The sequence below is a fragment of the Triturus cristatus genome, chromosome 12 (genome assembly GCF_964204655.1).
Source record: "Triturus cristatus chromosome 12, aTriCri1.1, whole genome shotgun sequence".
NCBI classification, from domain to species: domain Eukaryota; kingdom Metazoa; phylum Chordata; class Amphibia; order Caudata; family Salamandridae; genus Triturus; species Triturus cristatus.
Window position 1 is genome coordinate 609,759,417 of NC_140595.1, and position 21,109 is coordinate 609,780,525.

Genomic DNA, 21,109 nt, shown 5'->3' on the forward strand with positions numbered 1-21,109 from the left:
TTGATTGATATATGGCGTATATGTAATCCTACAACTAGACAATACACCTTTCATTCTGGGGTACATGGGAGTATGTCTCGCATTGACTATCTCTTCTGCAAGGCAACCCAACTTCCTAAATTTGGTGAGATTACTTTTCTCCCCAGGGGTATTTCCGACCACTCTCCGATCGTGACCTATTACGGTGGTATATCATCCCCCACTAGTCGCGAAATAGTGCTCAATCCATGGTACCTCAGCATACCGGCGGTGTGCGATAAATTGCTCGAGGCCACCCATAATTACTTTACCGAAAATTATGGCTCTGTACACTCTGACGTGATACTGTGGGAGGCGTACAAGACTAATTCGAGGTTGCGGAGTGGTGACAGTGGCAGGGCACAAGAAAGAGAAGTGTAAACAGCTTGAGGATATAGATAGGGAGGTGGTAACACTAGAAGCCGACATGGTTACATCCGCATCCTTGAACATTGAATTGACCCACACAGGAGAGGATGGGGATGCGACGGGGGGCCCCGGTGAAGCACCAGTGCACACATCTCAAGTGCAGGAGAGACTACTAACTGAGCTCAATAGATGTGGTAGGGAGACAGCAGTGCGGGGTGGGAGGGGTGGAGGATTAGTTATTTGTTGGGAAGGGGAAGGAGGGAGGGGGGAATTTTCCTGTATACATGCCGAACCGATGTCAGATCGAATGTGCGACCGATACAGTCAAGACGTGTTGCGATTGGAACAGATAGGGACCGCAATATGATGCAGTAACTTGATTATACTTCTTGTCTCTTGGAGCCACGGAAAGTGGATCTGCTGTATAACATGTGAAAAGCAATAAAGTTTGTTAAGAAAAAATGGTTACATCCGCATCCTCAGACACCTCACATAAATTGGGTATAAAACAAAAAGAATATAGAGATATAGCAGAGGATGCCGCCAGAACTCAGTATCGTGCCACTCAGCATCGGATATATGACATTGGTGATAAAGCTAGCAAGTTGTTAGCATGTTGAGATTTCGGACCAGCAGGGTGCTCTCACCATGATAAAGTCGGAATTGCGGAAGCATTTGCCAGCCATTTTAAAATTGTTTATGCTCCCTTGTCCACATCCACCTGTGACGCTGCAGCGGAATTGCTCTCCACGCTGCCTCTGCCACAATTAGATCCACAAGAAGTGACAGACCTTGACGCCGATTTGACTCCGGAAGAGGTATCTAAAGCAATTGGCGCGTTGCAATCTGGGAAGGCTATGGGCCCGATTGGCCTCCCAATTGAGTTTTTATAAAACTACTGCCTCAGTTTTCGCACCCTTTTTAGTACGTATGTATGACGAGAGTGTGTCCCAGGGCACTCTGCCTGAAACACAGAGATTACCCAATATTGTCATCATACATAAAAAGGGCAAACCCCCGGATTGCTGCTCCTCGTACAGACCAATCTCCCTCTTGGATCCAGAGGTCAAGATATTGGCCAAAATTCTGGTCCTTCGTCTCTCCCCCTATCTCCATAAACTGATTCATCCGTATCAATCTGGCATTATGCCGGCCAGAAACACCGCGCCTAACCTTCGCCACCTGTTCGGAGTGCTGGGCCGGGCCTCCACTATCCAGGATCATGTTTTTAGATGCCAAGATGGATTTTGACATGATTGAGTGGCCTTTCCTGTTTGCTGCATTGGAGATATACGAATATGGCAGGCTGTTTCTATCCTGGGTGCGTCTGCTTTACTCATGCCCTCTGGCCTGGATTAAGGTAAATGGCGGCCGATCGTCAATTTTTGAGTTGAGTAAAGGCACGAGACAGGGTTGTCTCCTGTCACCTCTTCTCTTCGCCTTGGCCCTTGAACTTCTGGCCATATGGATTAGAGGCGGCCCCCTGATTCGTGGGCTCAACTGGTCTTTGGATTGGACGGATAAAATCTCCCTCTACGCCGACGACATTTTGCTCTATTTGGACCGGCCCCGGATTTCGATTCACAGAGTACTCCATATTTTCGCACTCTTCCAAAAATACTCTGGGTACACTATCAATTGGGACAAATTCCTGGTCTACGTTCTGAGTGGTGAGCACCCAATCCTCCCCTTGGGATGTCAGACCCAGATAGTAACAGACGGCTTTCGGTACCTTGGCATATATATCACCAGGGACGTAGGAGTCTTCCACCAACAAAACCTCGTTCCTCCTCTCCACCGTTTCCGTGCAGATGTGCAGCACTAGAAATCATTACCTCTAACACTCCTGGGGAGAGCCACTCTCTATAAAATGATGGCACTTCCCGCTTTCTTTATGCCGTGCAAAATACGCCTTTTTTGGTCCCACCTCAATAATTACTATCTATCGACTCCGAGGTACGCTCCCTACTATGGAACAATGGTACACCCCGAATCGCCCTAGCCAAACTCACCAAAAGCTGGTATGATGGTGGAATTGCTCTGCCAGCCATTAAATCCTATTACTGGGCTTCACAACTGGTGGTTCTCAACCACTAGATGCACCGACCCATCACTGACTCGACATATAGAATGGATAGACACAATATGTCTCCGGGTAATGACCGCAAGGTACTGTATGGCGGGAAAAAATACACACCTAACTACACCCGACTTCCACCACCGTTTCTATATGGCACGCAGCAACTGCTGTGTTAGGCTGGATAGGCAGGATTACCCAGACCACTCCACTGCTCGAGTCCTGTCAACTAGGTATGCTCTCAAAACACCCAGGGTTTGACAAATGGGACCTAAGTGGCCTCTCGAAAGTGGGTGACCTACGGACAAAGGGGTGGGGGTTGTCCCGTTTGGTGACTTACAAATTCAATATCAACTGCAGGTGGGAGAAACTTTCCGATATCTCCAGGTACAAAGTGCACTACATAAAGCACTACCTAAAGGCTCTGATATGCCAGTCTCCTCCCGATTAGAAGATAGACTACTGGACGATTATCTCCCAGAAAAAGCAATTTCATTAACGTATCGTAAAATTCTTAATAACTTGCCTGAACCCCAGGTCAAAATACATGTAAAATGAGCTGAGGCAGTGGGAGAGCTTGATGATGAAGAATGGAGGGAGGCCCTGGCATCACTCCAGGCGGTGGCTATCCGTTCCCACTTTAAGCTCATACAGCTTAAAATACAACACAGAGCGTATTACACCAGTTCGGCACTTTTTAAGATGGGCCTTTTAGCCTTCCCGGCCTGTCCCCTGGGCCTTTTAGCCTTCAGATATATTGGGGAAGTGTTGTGCCAGCCATGTCTCAAATATGTCACAAGGTGATTGAAGCCTCCCCACACCTTTGTCTATTAAATATCTGGAAAGCCACGGACTTAACAAGGTTTGAACAGCTCTGGGTCACATTGGGCTTCATGGTAGCAAAACGGAATATTGCCAGAACATAGAAGGGGGGGCGTTGAATTCTGGCCCACCTATTGGGAATCAGATATGGATTGGTGCATGCGGAGAGGGCGGGGGATTTACCAGGGCGGGGGATGCCCTGGTAAATGGACTGAAATATGGGGCCCCTGGAACGAGAGTAGAGGTTTTATTTGTACCCTATTTAATGATGCGTTTTCTGATACTGTAGAGAATGAAACACCATAAATTTCTCTTTGTTACATGGGCTGAGGATACGGTTGACCCGCTTTTGACCCAATGTATTGTTTTGCTTGGAATACAATTTCTGTTCTCTTCAGTAATTTTCTTCGACTCAAAACTGCACTTGTTTGGTTTTAGATTGATTTATGTTCATTTTTTAAATAAAAAGATTTAAATAAAAAAAAAAAGGTTGCAACCACTGCTAGAAGCCTCTATCAGATGAACAAGTTACTTACCTTCAGTAATGCCTTATCTTAGAATAGATAACCAAGCAATACCTCCCCGGAGGTGGGTCTGTGAAACTGTTTTCATACTAGAAAGACCTGCAGGACCGAATAAGCAAAGTGCCCGTCCCAATGGACCTGACTGTCAGGCAGTAATGCGTCATGAACATGCGTAGAGAAGCCCACGTTGCTGCCTGACAGATACCCAGGACTGGAACTCCGAGTGCTAATGCAGTGGCTGCATCCTTAATTCAAGTGGAATGAGCATGCAAACTCCAGGGGGTGGTCAATGTGTAGCAAATCTTAATGTAGACAACAATCAAACAGGAGATGGTCAGTTTCAGGCCCAGCGTTTCACTTCTTCGCTCTGACATACCCCACGAAGAGTTGGTTGTCAACTCGGAACTCTTTTGTGTGGTCAAGGTAGAACAACAACAGTCATTTTGGGTCTAGTCAATGAAGTCACTCCTTTTCCTTAGAGGGATGTGGAGGAGTGTAAAAGGTAGGCAGGGAGATGGATGGCCTAAATGAGAAGGAGTGACAACTTTCAGCATGAAGGAAGCTTTAGCACGAAGAACCAGCATGTCTTAGAAAATGTTCAGGTAAGGAGGCTTCGATGACAAAGCCTGATGCTCACTGAACCTCCAGGCAGTTGTTATTGTCACCAGGAAGGCTGTCCTGATGGTAAGGAGCCCGAGAGGACAGTTGTGCAATGACTCAAAGGGAGCGCACGTCAGAAACATTACAACTAGATTAAGGTCCCACTGACGCATGATGAAAGGCAAAGGTGGAAACTTGTTGCAAACCATTGAAGAACTTATTTACAACAGGTAATTTGAAGAGGGATGGCGGAGCTGGCATCTGCAGGAAGGATGATATAGCAGAAATATAGCCCTTTAAGTTGCCCAGAGCAGAGCCCTGCTGGACAAGTGAAAGGATGAAGAGAAGGACCTGAGAGAGGGGCCCAGAAAGCGGTTTCTCTGCACACCATGCCACAAACTTGCCCCAAAGCCAGACGTATACAGTCATGGTAAAGGGACATCTGGCTGCCAAGATAACATTGCAGATTATGGGCGGAAAGTTGAAAGCAGTCAACTGTCGCCAGTCAATCTCCATGCATGAAGGCGGAGCGTTGACAGGTTCGGGTGGAGAACGCTCCCCTGCTACTGCACTTGGACCTAGTCATTCCTAATCTTCTTGAGAACTCTGGGCAGGATTGGTAGGGGCAGAAAGGTGTATAGGAGGCCTAACCTCCACTCGAGATGAAAAGCGTCTCAGAGCAAGAGCCGCTTTGGAAACTTCAGTGTGCAGTATTGCTGACATTTAGCATTCTCTGCAGTGGCAAACAGATCAAACCAAGGCTCTCCCCACTGCTGAAAGAGACCTTATACCACCTTCGGTTGGAGACGCCATTTGTGATCCACTAACCATATTCGGCTGAGTTCATCCACCCTGGCATTCAAAGAGCCCGCCAGGTGTTTAACCACCAGGGATATGTTCTGATATTCCAGCCATGTCCAGAGATGCAGGGCCTCTTGACAAAGGGTCAACAATCCCATCCTGCCTTGTTGTTGCAGTACCACATGGTGGTGGTGTTATTCATGAAACCTGTACTAGTCTTTCCTTGATTGAGGATAGAAAGGCTTTTAATGCCAGCCAGATCGCCCAGAGCTCCAGAAGGGGTGGTGGACTGGCCCAACCTCTAGCTGCCCGACACACAGGGCCTGTGGGTACCGCATCCTCATCCATGCATAGGCTGGGAAGCTTGCACTGTTAAAGACGCAGGTGGAAGCCCCATCCAGGGCCACGATAGGAGCAAAAGGCAGACTGGGGTTGGGGAGGGGCCATGTAAAGCCCCAAGGATCTGGCAGTGGAAATGTTATTCTTGAAGCATTCCAGCACTAAGTCTGCCATGTCTCCAAAGAGACGGGAACCATCAAAAGGCATCTCTAAGGGCATGTCTATAAGTGATGCTTGGACATCCTCAGTAAAGACAGTTTTTCTCAGCCGAGTGTGGCACCATAAGGCCACCGGCGAAGAAACCGCTCTGCTCAGGGAGTTGATTGTGTCCAGACCACATCAGATCTGAGAGTAGGGTCCGAGCCTCCTCCAGGACCATGGGCAGCACCTGTGCAACTGATTCCCACAATGCATAGGAGTAATGGCCCAAAAAGCATGCAGTGTCCATGGACCGCAGTGCCAGGCTGAATGTAGAAAACAATTTCTGTCCTAAGGTGTTCAGCCTCTTGTATTCCCTATCTGGTGACGTGGTAGGGAATGCACCAGTATATACATGGAAGGTGGAAGATTGGAGCACCAAGTTCTCTGGGGTAGGTTTTTGTGTGAGGTTAATGGGGTCCCCTGAGGCAAAGGAGTCACGGCAGGCAATCATCCTGTTCACAGGAGCCCCTGTGCAGGGTTTGGACCAAGTCCCAAGAAGGACATCTGTGAGGGGTTCATAGAATGGGAGAAGCGGTTCTAAGGGGGTCACTCCCAGCTGAAGCACCTCTATTAAGACGTTAGTCATGACTGGCACTGAGCTAGGATAAGATCCATGACCTCAGCCGCGCTTGTAACCACCATTGCAAAAAGAGGCTCCCTCTTCCATAGCCGTGGTAGGAGGAGAGACTATGCCAGTAACTTGAGAGGTGTCCAGTCCACTGGCGCCTGCCAAATCCTCACACCAGTCCATACTAGGGTCTAGGTGTTGGTATTCTTCAGGGTCCATCAAACCCTTCCACTCCTCTCTGAGTCCCAGCTCATAGGAATAGGACTCGGGCTCCGGCCTTGAAGGCATGGCTCCAGTCAGCACCGGCATCGGATGACGTCCTTCCGGCTCCATGCCGTAGTCAGAGATGAGAATGGGAACGGCACCACCGGAGGGAACCGAGAGCATTGGGACCGGCACTGGCTGCATCCTTAATTCAAGTGGAATGAGCATGCAAACTCCAGGGGGTGGTCAATGTGTAGCAAATCTTAATGTAGACAACAATCAAACAGGAGATGGTCAGTTTCAGGCCCAGCGTTTCACTTCTTCGCTCTGACATACCCCACGAAGAGTTGGTTGTCAACTCGGAACTCTTTTGTGTGGTCAAGGTAGAACAACAACAGTCATTTTGGGTCTAGTCAATGAAGTCACTCCTTTTCCTTAGAGGGATGTGGAGGAGTGTAAAAGGTAGGCAGGGAGATGGATGGCCTAAATGAGAAGGAGTGACAACTTTCAGCATGAAGGAAGCTTTAGCACGAAGAACCAGCATGTCTTAGAAAATGTTTAGGTAAGGAGGCTTCGATGACAAAGCCTGATGCTCACTGAACCTCCAGGCAGTTGTTATTGTCACCAGGAAGGCTGTCCTGATGGTAAGGAGCCCGAGAGGACAGTTGTGCAATGACTCAAATGGAGCGCACGTCAGAAACATTACAACTAGATTAAGGTCCCACTGACGCATGATGAAAGGCAAAGGTGGAAACTTGTTGCAAACCATTGAAGAACTTATTTACAACAGGTAATTTGAAGAGGGATGGCGGAGCTGGCATCTGCAGGAAGGATGATATAGCAGAAATATAGCCCTTTAAGTTGCCCAGAGCAGAGCCCTGCTGGACAAGTGAAAGGATGAAGAGAAGGACCTGAGAGAGGGGCCCAGAAAGCGGTTTCTCTGCACACCATGCCACAAACTTGCCCCAAAGCCAGACGTATACAGTCATGGTAAAGGGACATCTGGCTGCCAAGATAACATTGCAGATTATGGGCGGAAAGTTGAAAGCAGTCAACTGTCGCCAGTCAATCTCCATGCATGAAGGCGGAGCGTTGACAGGTTCGGGTGGAGAACGCTCCCCTGCTACTGCACTTGGACCTAGTCATTCCTGATCTTCTTGAGAACTCTGGGCAGGATTGGTAGGGGCAGAAAGGTGTATAGGAGGCCTAACCTCCACTCGAGATGAAAAGCGTCTCAGAGCAAGAGCCGCTTTGGAAACTTCAGTGTGCAGTATTGCTGACATTTTGCATTCTCTGCAGTGGCAAACAGATCAAACCAAGGCTCTCCCCACTGCTGAAAGAGACCTTATACCACCTTCGGTTGGAGACGCCATTTGTGATCCACTAACCATATTCGGCTGAGTTCATCCACCCTGGCATTCAAAGAGCCCGCCAGGTGTTTAACCACCAGGGATATGTTCTGATATTCCAGCCATGTCCAGAGATGCAGGGCCTCTTGACAAAGGGTCCACAATCCCATCCTGCCTTGTTGTTGCAGTACCACATGGTGGTGGTGTTATTCATGAAACCTGTACTAGCCTTTCCTTGATTGAGGATAGAAAGGCTTTTAATGCCAGCCAGATCGCCCAGAGCTCCAGAAGGGGTGGTGGACTGGCCCAACCTCTAGCTGCCCGACACACAGGGCCTGTGGGTACCGCATCCTCATCCATGCATAGGCTGGGAAGCTTGCACTGTTAAAGACGCAGGTGGAAGCCCCATCCAGGGCCACGATAGGAGCAAAAGGCAGACTGGGGTTGGGGAGGGGCCATGTAAAGGCCCAAGGATCTGGCAGTGGAAATGTTATTCTTGAAGCATTCCAGCACTAAGTCTGCCATGTCTCCAAAGAGACGGGAACCATCAAAAGGCATCTCTAAGGGCATGTCTATAAGTGATGCTTGGACATCCTCAGTAAAGACAGTTTTTCTCAGCCGAGTGTGGCACCATAAGGCCACCGGCGAAGAAACCGCTCTGCTCAGGGAGTTGATTGTGTCCAGACCAAATCAGATCTGAGAGTAGGGTCCGAGCCTCCTCCAGGACCATGGGCAGCACCTGTGCAACTGATTCCCACAATGCATAGGAGTAATGGCCCAAAAAGCATGCAGTGTCCATGGACCGCAGTGCCAGGCTGAATGTAGAAAACAATTTCTGTCCTAAGGTGTTCAGCCTCTTGTATTCCCTATCTGGTGACGTGGTAGGGAATGCACCAGTATATACATGGAAGGTGGAAGATTGGAGCACCAAGTTCTCTGGGGTAGGTTTTTGTGTGAGGTTAATGGGGTCCCCTGAGGCAAAGGAGTCATGGCAGGCAATCATCCTGTTCACAGGAGCCCCTGTGCAGGGTTTGGACCAAGTCCCAAGAAGGACATCTGTGAGGGGTTCATAGAATGGGAGAAGCGGTTCTAAGGGGGTCACTCCCAGCTGAAGCACCTCTGTCAAGACGTTAGTCATGACTGGCACTGAGCTAGGATAAGATCCATGACCTCAGCCGCCCTTGTAACCACCATTGCAAAAAGAGGCTCCCTCTTCCATAGCCGTGGTAGGAGGAGAGACTATGCCAGTAACTTGAGAGGTGTCCAGTCCACTGGCGCCTGCCAAATCCTCACACCAGTCCATACTAGGGTCTAGGTGTTGGTATTCTTCAGGGTCCATCAAACCCTTCCACTCCTCTCTGAGTCCCAGATCATAGGAATAGGACTCGGGCTCCGGCCTTGAAGGCATGGCTCCAGTCAGCACCGGCATCGGATGACGTCCTTCCGGCTCCATGCCGTAGTCAGAGATGAGAATGGGAACGGCACCACCGGAGGGAGCCGAGAGCATTGGGACCGGCACCGGAGAAGGTCGAGATGGTATGACTATCGCCGGCCGGGACCCATCCATGGATCCAAGTGGCCCAACTGGAGTCAGGGACAGAACTGACAACAGAGAACCAGTGGGGCCCCTCCCAAACCTAAGAGCCCGAAGGTGCGCCCGCAGAAACAGGTCACCCAAATATGAGGTGTCTGGCCTCATAGAACTCCAAGAGTGATGCAAGGGTCGCTCCAGCTCCCATAAACTTGGGGAGGTATACAGCTGGTCCAGGCACAGGCTCACCACAGAGCAAGGCCTCGAATTATGATGCACCCTCATCTCGTTGGATAACTTCTTGCTTTTCATCTTTCTGTGAGACATACCCGAGGACGACTTTGAGTGCAATGAGGATCTTGGGCTCTGCGACTTTTCTCTTGAATGGGATTGAGACAGTCGCAGAGACGCACGTTGAGCGGCAAGGAGCTTGAGGGAGCACACCCTCAAGGCCTTGGGGTGCATGGTGTGGTAGTCGATGCAGGTCTTCACTTCGCACTTGAGGCACCAGAACAAACAAGGTGCGGGTCTGTCACTGACATCGGGTCTGTCACTGACATCTGCTGGTGACAGGCGCCACAGGGCTTGAAGCCGGCCTTCCTCATTGACATCTTGCCACACCAGGAGAAGATTCTCAAAAAGACTTCGATAAAAAGTTGAAAAAGGTCAAAAAATGATGGGGGTAACCCTCTCCGGATCTGCGATGACTGGGGCAGAAAGAAAAGAACTGACGTCAGTGTGCTGGACTGGTGCCTATAAAGGCACTGCGCACATCACTTCCAGTGCTGACGATGCCACGCTAAGCCAAATGATGCCACCTACCGGCACGCAGGGGTATTGCTCACGAAAAAATTTCGAGATCCAGCCTGACACATGAGGATAATTCTAAGGTAAGAAACCTGCGGCTAGAAGTCTCTATTGGATTTTAATATAAGGTCCATCAGACGACCAGATCGCAGAGAAAATGTCTCACCAGGAGACTTTTTCTTTTCAAAACAGTGTCCTGTGGGTATGTCTCAAAAGTTTTTTACCTGAAGTGTGCACTCAGGTACAGAAAAGTGAAGAAAGATACCAGCAAACTAAATTTCGATAGGAAAGTGTAATATAGAGAAATATTGTGAAAACAAATTAAACTGTAGTGCACACCATCTTCTGGTTAAGGTTGGCATAGTTTGCAGTTAGAATGCTATTCTATGTTACATATACCTCTAGAGCGCATGTTCACCAATCAGTTTCATAGCGTTGAGGTAACTGAAACATAGGATGGGACAGATCATTAATTATATGCTAACCTAAAAAGCCACATCTTTAGGAGTTTTCTAAATGCAGTATAACAGGAAGTGAACCTGATTTCAGGGGGCAGAGCATTCCAGATGCGTGGAGCAAGTACTGCAAACCTGGAGCCACCAAGTGTCTTTTGTATGAAGGTGTGGATAACAAGAAGGTTAGCATGCAAAGACATCAGATTGCGCCTGGGGTATTTTTTTTGTATGCGTACAGAGACAAAAGCGGGATTGCCAGTCTGAAGTGATTTAAAAATAAGACATCCTGCCTTAAAGATGGAACGTTGTTCCACGGGCAGCTTGTGCAGGTTCCTCAGTAAGGACGTGATATGACAATTCCAACGCTGATGATGCAGCAGCCTAGCTGCTTGATTTTGAACTAATTGAAGTCTGCGGTTCAAGCACATAGGAAGGCCCAGATACAGGGAATTAGCATACTCAAGCCTTGAGAGGACCAGTGCAATGACATCCAGAGTGTGAGCCCAAAAGGAAAGAATTTTGCTGATATTTCGATTTTTCTGAGTTGTAAAAACCATGAAGAAATCACAGCCCCTAATTGAGGTTTCAGTGCCAGATTGGCATTGATCTGTACCCCAAAGCTCTTAAAGGATTTTTTAGGCAAAGGAGAGGAGTCCATTATGGAAGAATGGGTATTGCCGGGTGAGGAACGCAACATATGTCGTGGTAGTGAGGCAACACTCAACAGGTATGAAGTGCTTAATTTGAACTGGCGGTTTTCGGTGCTTGTCACCAGCGCTTGGTTGTCAACACCGGCACTTATGACAGTCTGCCACGTGGAGGAGCTGTCTGTGTAATTTAGATATAAGCACAACAGCAGTTGTTTATTAATTTAATATAGGTTAAAAATAACTAAGACCTGGCGACAAGACATTCTTATAGCTTTGGGTCCTGGAATAGACTGTATTGTCATATTTGTATTATTGGTTCGGTCATTGACAGCACCAGCAGGGGCGATGGGTGGGACAAGGTACAATGGCGTCCAAATGGGCACTCACACTTATATTTTTTACAAACTAAACACTGGACTCAGCAGTATACTTGCTAACAGAACTAATCATGGCATATGTAGGTCAGGTGGACCATCAGTTTGTTAATCAGTGGGTTGCCAAATAGGCAGTGCCTAGTGATGGTACCAGGGGAGCGACTGATTACACAGGCTTAGCCAACCTGTGGTTTATGCGTGGGGACTGTCAATTAATGAGTTAGAGTTTTGCTTGACCCGGGATTGAGAGTTCTTGCTAATGGGAAGTGTGCCAACTGGTACTGGCTGATGCCCTGTATGCTTGACAGTCAGACTGGGGCTGAGCCAAGTCAACCCTCTGCCACCATTCGCCCCTCTCAACTGTCCCTCCAAGACACTTTCAGTAAGTGACTTGTACCTGGGATCTATGTACCCCCCCAACTCACTGCTTAGCATCCTTGCTGATGGTGTTTCCATGACTTTTCATGTACAGTGTATTCCTGATTCAATTCCAGTGCTTAATTTATGCAACTGGCTGCGGGTAGTGGGCACTGGTATTTATTTTGGGGAAGTGGGACTTATTTGTCATCATCAGACTTTGACACAGAGCAAGAGAGAGAAAGGCAGAAAAAGGAAAAAGGAGGACAAGCCGAGTGTAATGCCCTGAACGTCTCAGGATCGTTTAACAGACACGATAATGAGGACGCAACCACTTGTGACGGGTTAGTTATTTTAATGAAGGCAAAAATAATACAAAGAATAAACAAAAGTTATAGTCACTGGAATCCTCCAGGCTAAGTACGTTACCAGCCCACCGCACGGACGGTCCTAACCGTCCTCTGCATATACGCCGATCCCGGCGTATGCCAACAGAGGGCAGAAATGAAATGGCCGACAATGCCAATCGGTAGGCTGTGAGGGGCACGAAGAGTGTTGGGGAGAATCGAGGAGTCAGGGAAACACCCAGCCGGGGTCTCTACCTGAAGGGAGCAGCCGCTCAACCTCTTCCTCAGACTGCACCGGGACGCGGAGTCACCTCCTGGTGATGCGTCACCGATACCCCAATCAAAAGCAAGAAGACTGAACCGAGAGCAGCCGCTCAATCGATCCTGTGGACTTCCGAGTCTGTAACGCGGCAAACACCTCCTGGTGTGCGTTACAGCTGGCAGTCCCTGTATCTCTGGTCGGGCTGGGAGTTATGACTCCAACCAGCAAAAGCGCCACTGCGCTTTGACTCAGCCGAGTCAAAAAGCGAAGCTCAATGGTTGACCGGTAGAGCTTCCGGGTCCTTCACAGGTGACGATGGGGCAAGACACGGCCCAGGGAGTAACGACTCGACCTACCTCCGTTCTTGCCTTACTGGAGCACCACTCCGGAACACTGCTCTTCACGAAGCAGGTACGTCGGTGTAAACACAATATCCGACAGCGTTGTACCTCCCGGTTCCTCCCTTTATAGGGCGTGTTTTCCTTGAGTTATGTAACAGCTCTCCTGTTTACATAAGGGCGTGTTTGCCTTGAGTTATGTAACAGCTCTCCTGTTTACATAAGGGCGTGTTTTCCTTGATGTATGTAACAGCTCTCCTGTTTACATAACCTCTCAACCGCTAAGCATCCTGGGAGATGTAGTCCGTTTTCGCTGGTTACCGTTTTCTTCCCCTCGCATGACAGGAATGCTTGACACCGAGCAAGTAGGAAGGAAAAAACCCCTGCAAGAGTGAGATAAAGAGTGAAAATAGAGGAGTGGAAGAAGGAGGCACGTGGTGCAATCAAGACTAGGAAGCCTTGGAATTCAGCAACTCCGGCATCTGTCAGTAGGCTCTTAAGAAAACCTTCTGCGTACAGCATTGAGGTTTTCTTACAAATTAAGTACTGCTATTACCGGAAAAATGGTCACCGCCAATCCTTTACGTGCTTCCATTACTGGGATAAAAGGGCCTCGAGCATGTGGGTAGTGGGTTGGGCTGAGCAGAGCAGCAATTCAGTGAAGTCCAGTGCTGGAATGAAGAGGGATCCAGTCTGATCTTGGCTCCAGCAGCTAATATTGTGTTGTCTTGGAGATCCATCTGGCCCCAGTGAAATATGCAAAAACAACAATTGATGGACAGAGTGCAGAACAATGTCATACATTCACCCCAGTACAGAGATCTGGGCCTAAATCCATCCTTTTTTTGCTCACCATGCCATTCCAGTTTGAACCCAGCCATATGCAAATCAGTCTTGACCCTGTACCTCATGGGAACAGTCCAGCCCGAACTGCCAAGCCATGTCCTCCCTGGACTGGAGACAAGCATCCTAGGACCGGTTTCCGGGTTTCACCCCTCTTCAGCCAGGATAGCTTGATTCCAGTGGCATGGAGAGCACGGGACTCACGTCTGAGCATACCCGTCCCACTCGGGGTGACAAATGCAAAAACAACAATTGATGGACAGAATGCAGAATAATGTCATACATTCACCCCAGTACAGAGATCTGGGCCTAAATCCATCGTTTTTTTGCTCACCATGCCATTCCAGTTTGAACCCAGCCATATGCAAATCAGTCTTGACCCTGGACCTCATGGGTACAGTCCAGCCCGAACTGCTAAGCCAGGTCCTCCCTGGACTGGAAACAAACATCCTAGGACCGGTTTCGGGGTTTCACCCCTCTTCAGCCAGGATAGATTGATTCCAGTGGCATGGAGAGCACGGGACTCACGTCTGAGCATACCCGTCCCACTCGGGGTGACAAATGCAAAAACAACAATTGATGGACAGAATGCAGAACAATGTCATACATTCACGCCAGTACAGAGATCTGGGCCTAAATCCATCGTTTTTTTGCTCACTATGCCATTCCAGTTTGAACCCAGCCATATGCAAATCAGTCTTGACCCTGTGCCTCATGGGAACAGTCCAGCCCGAACTGCCAAGCCAGGTCCTCCCTGGACTGGACACAAGCATCCTAGGACCGGTTTCTGGGTTTCACCCCTCTTCAGCCAGGATAGCTTGATTCCAGTGGCATGGAGAGCACGGGACTCACGTCTGAGCATACCCGTCCCACTCGGGGTGACAAATGCAAAAACAACAATTGATGGACAGAATGCAGAACAATGTCATACATTCACCCCAGTACAGAGATCTGGGCCTAAATCCATCATTTTTTTGCTCACTATGCCATTCCAGTTTGAACCCAGCCATATGCAAATCAGTCTTGACCCTGTACCTCATGGGAACAGTCCAGCCCGAACTGCCAAGCCAGGTCCTCCCTGGACTGGAAACAAGCATCCTAGGACCGGTTTCGGGGTTTCACCCCTCTTCAGCCAGGATAGCTTGATTCCAGTGGCATGGAGAGCACGGGACTCACGTCTGAGCATACCCGTCCCACTCAGGGTGACAAATGCAAAAACAACAATTGATGGACAGAATGCAGAACAATGTCATACATTCACCCCAGTACAGAGATCTGGGCCTAAATCCATCGTTTTTTTGCTCACTATGCCATTCCAGTTTGAACCCAGCCATATGCAAATCAGTCTTGACCCTGTACCTCATGGGAACAGTCCAACCCGAACTGCCAAGCCAGGTCCTCCCTGGACTGGAAACAAGCATCCTAGGACCGGTTTCGGGGTTTCACCCCTCTGCAGCCAGGATCACTTGATTCCAGTGGCATGGAGAGCACGGGACTCACGTCTGAGCATACCCGTCCCACTCAGGGTGACAAATGCAAAAACAACAATTGATGGACAGAATGCAGAACAATGTCATACATTCACGCCAGTACAGAGATCTGGGCCTAAATCCATCGTTTTTTTGCTCACTATGCCATTCCAGTTTGAACCCAGCCATATGCAAATCAGTCTTGACCCTGTGCCTCATGGGAACAGTCCAGCCCGAACTGCCAAGCCAGGTCCTCCCTGGACTGGACACAAGCATCCTAGGACCGGTTTCTGGGTTTCACCCCTCTTCAGCCAGGATAGCTTGATTCCAGTGGCATGGAGAGCACGGGACTCACGTCTGAGCATACCCGTCCCACTCGGGGTGACAAATGCAAAAACAACAATTGATGGACAGAATGCAGAACAATGTCATACATTCACCCCAGTACAGAGATCTGGGCCTAAATCCATCGTTTTTTTGCTCACTATGCCATTCCAGTTTGAACCCAGCCATATGCAAATCAGTCTTGACCCTGTACCTCATGGGAACAGTCCAGCCCGAACTGCCAAGCCAGGTCCTCCCTGGACTGGAAACAAGCATCCTAGGACCGGTTTCGGGGTTTCACCCCTCTTCAGCCAGGATAGCTTGATTCCAGTGGCATGGAGAGCACGGGACTCACGTCTGAGCATACCCGTCCCACTCAGGGTGACAAATGCAAAAACAACAATTGATGGACAGAATGCAGAACAATGTCATACATTCACCCCAGTACAGAGATCTGGGCCTAAATCCATCGTTTTTTTGCTCACTATGCCATTCCAGTTTGAACCCAGCCATATGCAAATCAGTCTTGACCCTGTACCTCATGGGAACAGGCCAACCCGAACTGCCAAGCCAGGTCCTCCCTGGACTGGAAACAAGCATCCTAGGACCGGTTTCGGGGTTTCACCCCTCTTCAGCCAGGATAGCTTGATTCCAGTGGCATGGAGAGCACGGGACTCACATCTGAGCATACCCGTCCCACTCGGGGTGACAAATGCAAAAACAACAATTGATGGACAGAATGCAGAACAATGTCATACATTCACCCCAGTACAGAGATCTGGGCCTAAATCCATCCTTTTTTTGCTCACCATGCCATTCCAGTTTGAACCCAGCCATATGCAAATCAGTCTTGACCCTGTGCCTCATGGGAACAGTCCAGCCCGAACTGCCAAGCCAGGTCCTCCCTGGACTGGAAACAAGCATCCTTGGACCGGTTTCGGGGTTCCACCCCTCTTCAGCCAGGATAGCTTGATTCCAGTGGCATGGAGAGCACGGGACTCACGTCTGAGCATACCCGTCCCACTCGGGGTGACAAATGCAAAAACAACAATTGATGGACAGAATGCAGAACAATGTCATACATTCACCCCAGTACAGAGATCTGGGCCTAAATCCATCGTTTTTTTGCTCACCATGCCATTCCAGTTTGAACCCAGCCATATGCAAATCAGTCTTGACCCTGTGCCTCATGGGAACAGTCCAGCCCGAACTGCCAAGCCAGGTCCTCCCTGGACTGGAAACAAGCATCCTAGGACCGGTTTCGGGGTTTCACCCCTCTGCAGCCAGGATCACTTGATTCCAGTGGCATGGAGAGCACGGGACTCACGTCTGAGCATACCCGTCCCACTCGGGGTGAAATATGCTGAATTTGTCCTGGTGTAATTTGTTAAAAACAGGACACAATTTAGCAGCGCCCTATAACATTGTCCGTGTTCTGTTCGGAGCAGCAACGTGCAGGTGGCAAGGGGGCTATCTCATTTCAGATTCTGGCTGTGCCCAGAAGCAGTGGGCGATCCGCCGTCCATTTGTTCGAGTATGGATCCTGTCTGGAACCTAACACCTAGACGTCAATTTAATGGAGGAGAAACAAAAGGCAGGCAGCTTGCTATCACTTCACAGGCACTTTTAGAACCACAGCCCACTTTTTTAGAATGAAAAACGTTCGCACCCCACCTAACTTTAATGGACATGAAGCGGGGCGATTTTTGTAATGTAATTAAAGCATTGTCTGATAGAGCACGGTCATTTCCCCACAGCACATGTTCTATTGAAGTGACCACTAACCTTGCACAGACTTACTGTTTTACTTATAAAAAATTATATGGTGCACAAGTGATGTGTAGAAATCGAGTTCTGTGAATATTTATCATTTGTGCAACACCAAGTAATGTGTCTTGATTTAGTTTTTTTTCTATTAAAATCTGTTTCCTGCACATTTCAGAATTACAACAAACCATGCTTCATTTTTGCATTTGCTAACTAATGAAAGAATACAGTTCGTTTACAGATATCCACATTTTGTTTTGTGTTGCAAAAAAGAACAACACACTTTCCTGTACTCCAGAAAGATTGTCACTTTCAAAGCTCCTCTCACTGTGCAGTTGGAGAAGGAAAAGTAAACACCAATCCCATAAGCAGCAATGTCAGAAGACTTACACCCTGTCATTTGACTTCTGTCTTTAACGCACCAAATGTGAAAGATGAACACAGAATTTAGAGGCATCTTTCTTTATTGTTCAGACTTTTACGACCCAATAAAAACCAGCTGACGACCCACCAGTGGGTCACGGACCACCGCCTGGTAAGCACAGACTTCAGGGAAAATACAAATTGGAGGCAAGCTTTTGACTTTGTTCAATCCCCGTATATAAGAGATATTCAAGCACTGTAAGAATGTCAGACGTATCGATGTGTAGAGTATTTACACGAATATCAATTTAACGAGCACTTACTATTTTTTTTTAAGTAATTCTTTTATAGTGCTAAAGGGTGTCAGAGCGCTTTACATCACATGCACACAAGACAACATATCATACAAGTGTGTAACTCAACATACAGGATGCTACATACAACAGTGATCATTACAATGTGTAGAAGTAACATATCGTCCATATGTGTAGACATTGTACGTGAAGACTGCATGGCTGGGAGAAACACAAAGTCGGGAATTAAAGCTTAACACAGTGCTTGGGTTTACCTGCATTAATAAGACTTCATTAATACCCAAATAATGTTTTTAGCAGCTTGATAATAACAACAGATTGAGAAATAACAATAAGTTTCTAACCCCATAACTTGCACTTTGCCTGCAGGTTCTTGATGACAGTTCATAGCTCACTGTGCTATATAAGAAAGATGGCAGTTTATGAGCTGCAATTAATAAAAGCAGTTACCCACTTACCTATCTAGAGAAAATGAAAATCTGACATGTTTTACATAATGTGCTTTACAGGAGACACATTAACCCTCTACGCTACTTTATAAGTCACAACTGTGACTAGACAAAAGCAAACATCTCTTTAGCACGTGCGTTAACCACCAGTAATGAGACCTATTAAGTTCGTGGAACATAACAAAATGTTAATAACTGTGATGGAATAGTATCTTACTAAGAACATGTTTATGTTTAATAAAGCCCTTAATAAACCGATCAGAGGAACTGCACAGATGGTTGCCTCAGCCAATTTTTGGAGGGTAATAGTCATCCAGCAATTTTCCATGTGCATTCATGAATGTCTCCTTCATGGTAATAACATGACAATATTATTTGCCATAGAAATATACCTTTTTTAAGAGTAATTATAATCTGACCATTATGGTTCCTGCCTAGAACAATATCATGTATAGCTGGAGATGATAATACAGGACGAATTGTGTCCTTTATCTTCGATGCAGAATTGACATGATCGTTAGTCCCCGGTCAATCACCATAGTCACCTTGAATTTATTGTCTTATCTGACAAATTAGTTATCAATGCATGATGAAATTAATTGTCAGTTCCTGATTCCCTCAATTTGATTGTTCACTTCACCAAGTGATGGTTGACCTTGTCTCTACTGTTTTATAGGGTCAGTATATGCTCTAATTTTGGGGGAGAGCTTTACTTTTGAATGTGGATCTCCCCTTGAGAGAGCCTGTAATACATATTTCCTTCTGTGGCTCTGGCAATTACTTATGGCTCCTGCTAACATGCAACTGAAAACACTTACTGGACCTGGTGTGCGAGCCTATCGCCATATTCATGAACATGCCACACCTGAGTAACTTGGTCTGACCACAAATCATTTTGATATCACTAATAATTCCTAATGGCATAGCAAAACTTGAGCCTCCCCTGCATAGTACATGCAGGAAGCCCCCCATGCTCCAGACCCAGGCCAGAGCTTTCAGACTATGAAACTGCCAGTGCCAAAGGCGTTCCCGTATCTCGTTCCCCCCCCCGCACCGCAGGGGCTGTTGGGGCTTTTGTTTTGCCACTGATAACTCCACAATCAGATAAAAGGCACCCAAATCCCATTTTAATTGCATAACAAGCTGTTGACTTGTGCATAGTGCATGCAAACGAGCATGCAGACAATATCAATATGAACACACACTGTAACATAAATTACGCAGACAGAGTAATATTATGAAAAACATCCATGCATACACAGTTCATCACACCTACAACCACACACCACCCCCATAGTCCGTCAAAGAAACAGGCACCCATGTGCACAAACCCATGTTATTCTATGTTTGACTATGCTACTGTATCTAATGTAACTATGCAAAACTGTTATTTTTATTTTTCCTGACCGCTGAGACCTGAGCTACATGGCTGATGGCCGGTGGAGCTGCTAGACAGCTATAGAGGAGATTGGCTCGAGCTCACCCCCTCGACCATCACCTACCCAGCCGGACTTTGAGCACAGTTCTACTCGTCTCCCCGCTGTGTCTCCTTTCCTCCCCCCTCCTACGATTTACCGTAACATTGTGTTTTTTCCTGTGCTTTACTATTCTCTTGTAACAGATGTAATGTGTAACTCGTAACGCAATGATCCTTATGTAAAGCGCTCTGATACCTCCGGGTCTAGCCAGCGCTATGAACAATTGTTACTTACCTGTAAACAGGTGGTTCTCCAGTATTGGTGTCTTTCATAGATTCACATGCTTGAATATTCCCCGTCGTCGGAGTGGGAGTCCCACGGTAAATAATATAGCAATATATACAACCATAATATATATATATATATATACATATACATAAATAATCATATAAAAACAGAGATATAAGTAAGTGATAACATCAAGAATGTCCCTATATGAAATCTCCATAGAGATACATGGAAAGAGAAAAAAGACATTCGCAGTCTATCTCTGTCATTATGTTAGTCCAAACTACGGCCAATCAGGCGCCAGCTCCTCTCTAGAACCTTCTCCTCAGAGCTCCTCACCTCAGATTTTCGTAGCACCAAAGTGACTTTTAGAGTGTATGAGGAGAAGAGAGCCTCTGAAGGGAGGAGGGAGGGTCGCATGTGAATCTATGAAAGACACCAATACTGGAGAACCACCTGTTTACAGGTAAGTAACAATTGTTCTTCTCCAGTATTGGGGTGTCTTTCATAGATTCACATGCTTGAATATAGAATAGCTAGCAGTAACAATCATCATTGTTTCCATGATCACACAGCTTCGAAATTGTAATGACAATCAATCTTCTTATGCATATGACAGTACTGAATAACTGTAACAGTATAAATGCATCATTATGTCAATTATAAATGGAAACAATATGGAGGAGGGAAGGAAGAGGCTCATCTTATTTAAAAAGATTGCGAAGCACTGCCTGCCCAACTGCAGTATACTCCTCGTTTAAAGATTGTCAAGCAATAGTGTCTTGTAAACGTGTGTCTGCTCGACCACGTAGCTGCTCTGCAGATCTGATGCAAAGGCACTCCAGCAAATAAAGCAGTTGAGGAAGACATTGCTCTGGTGG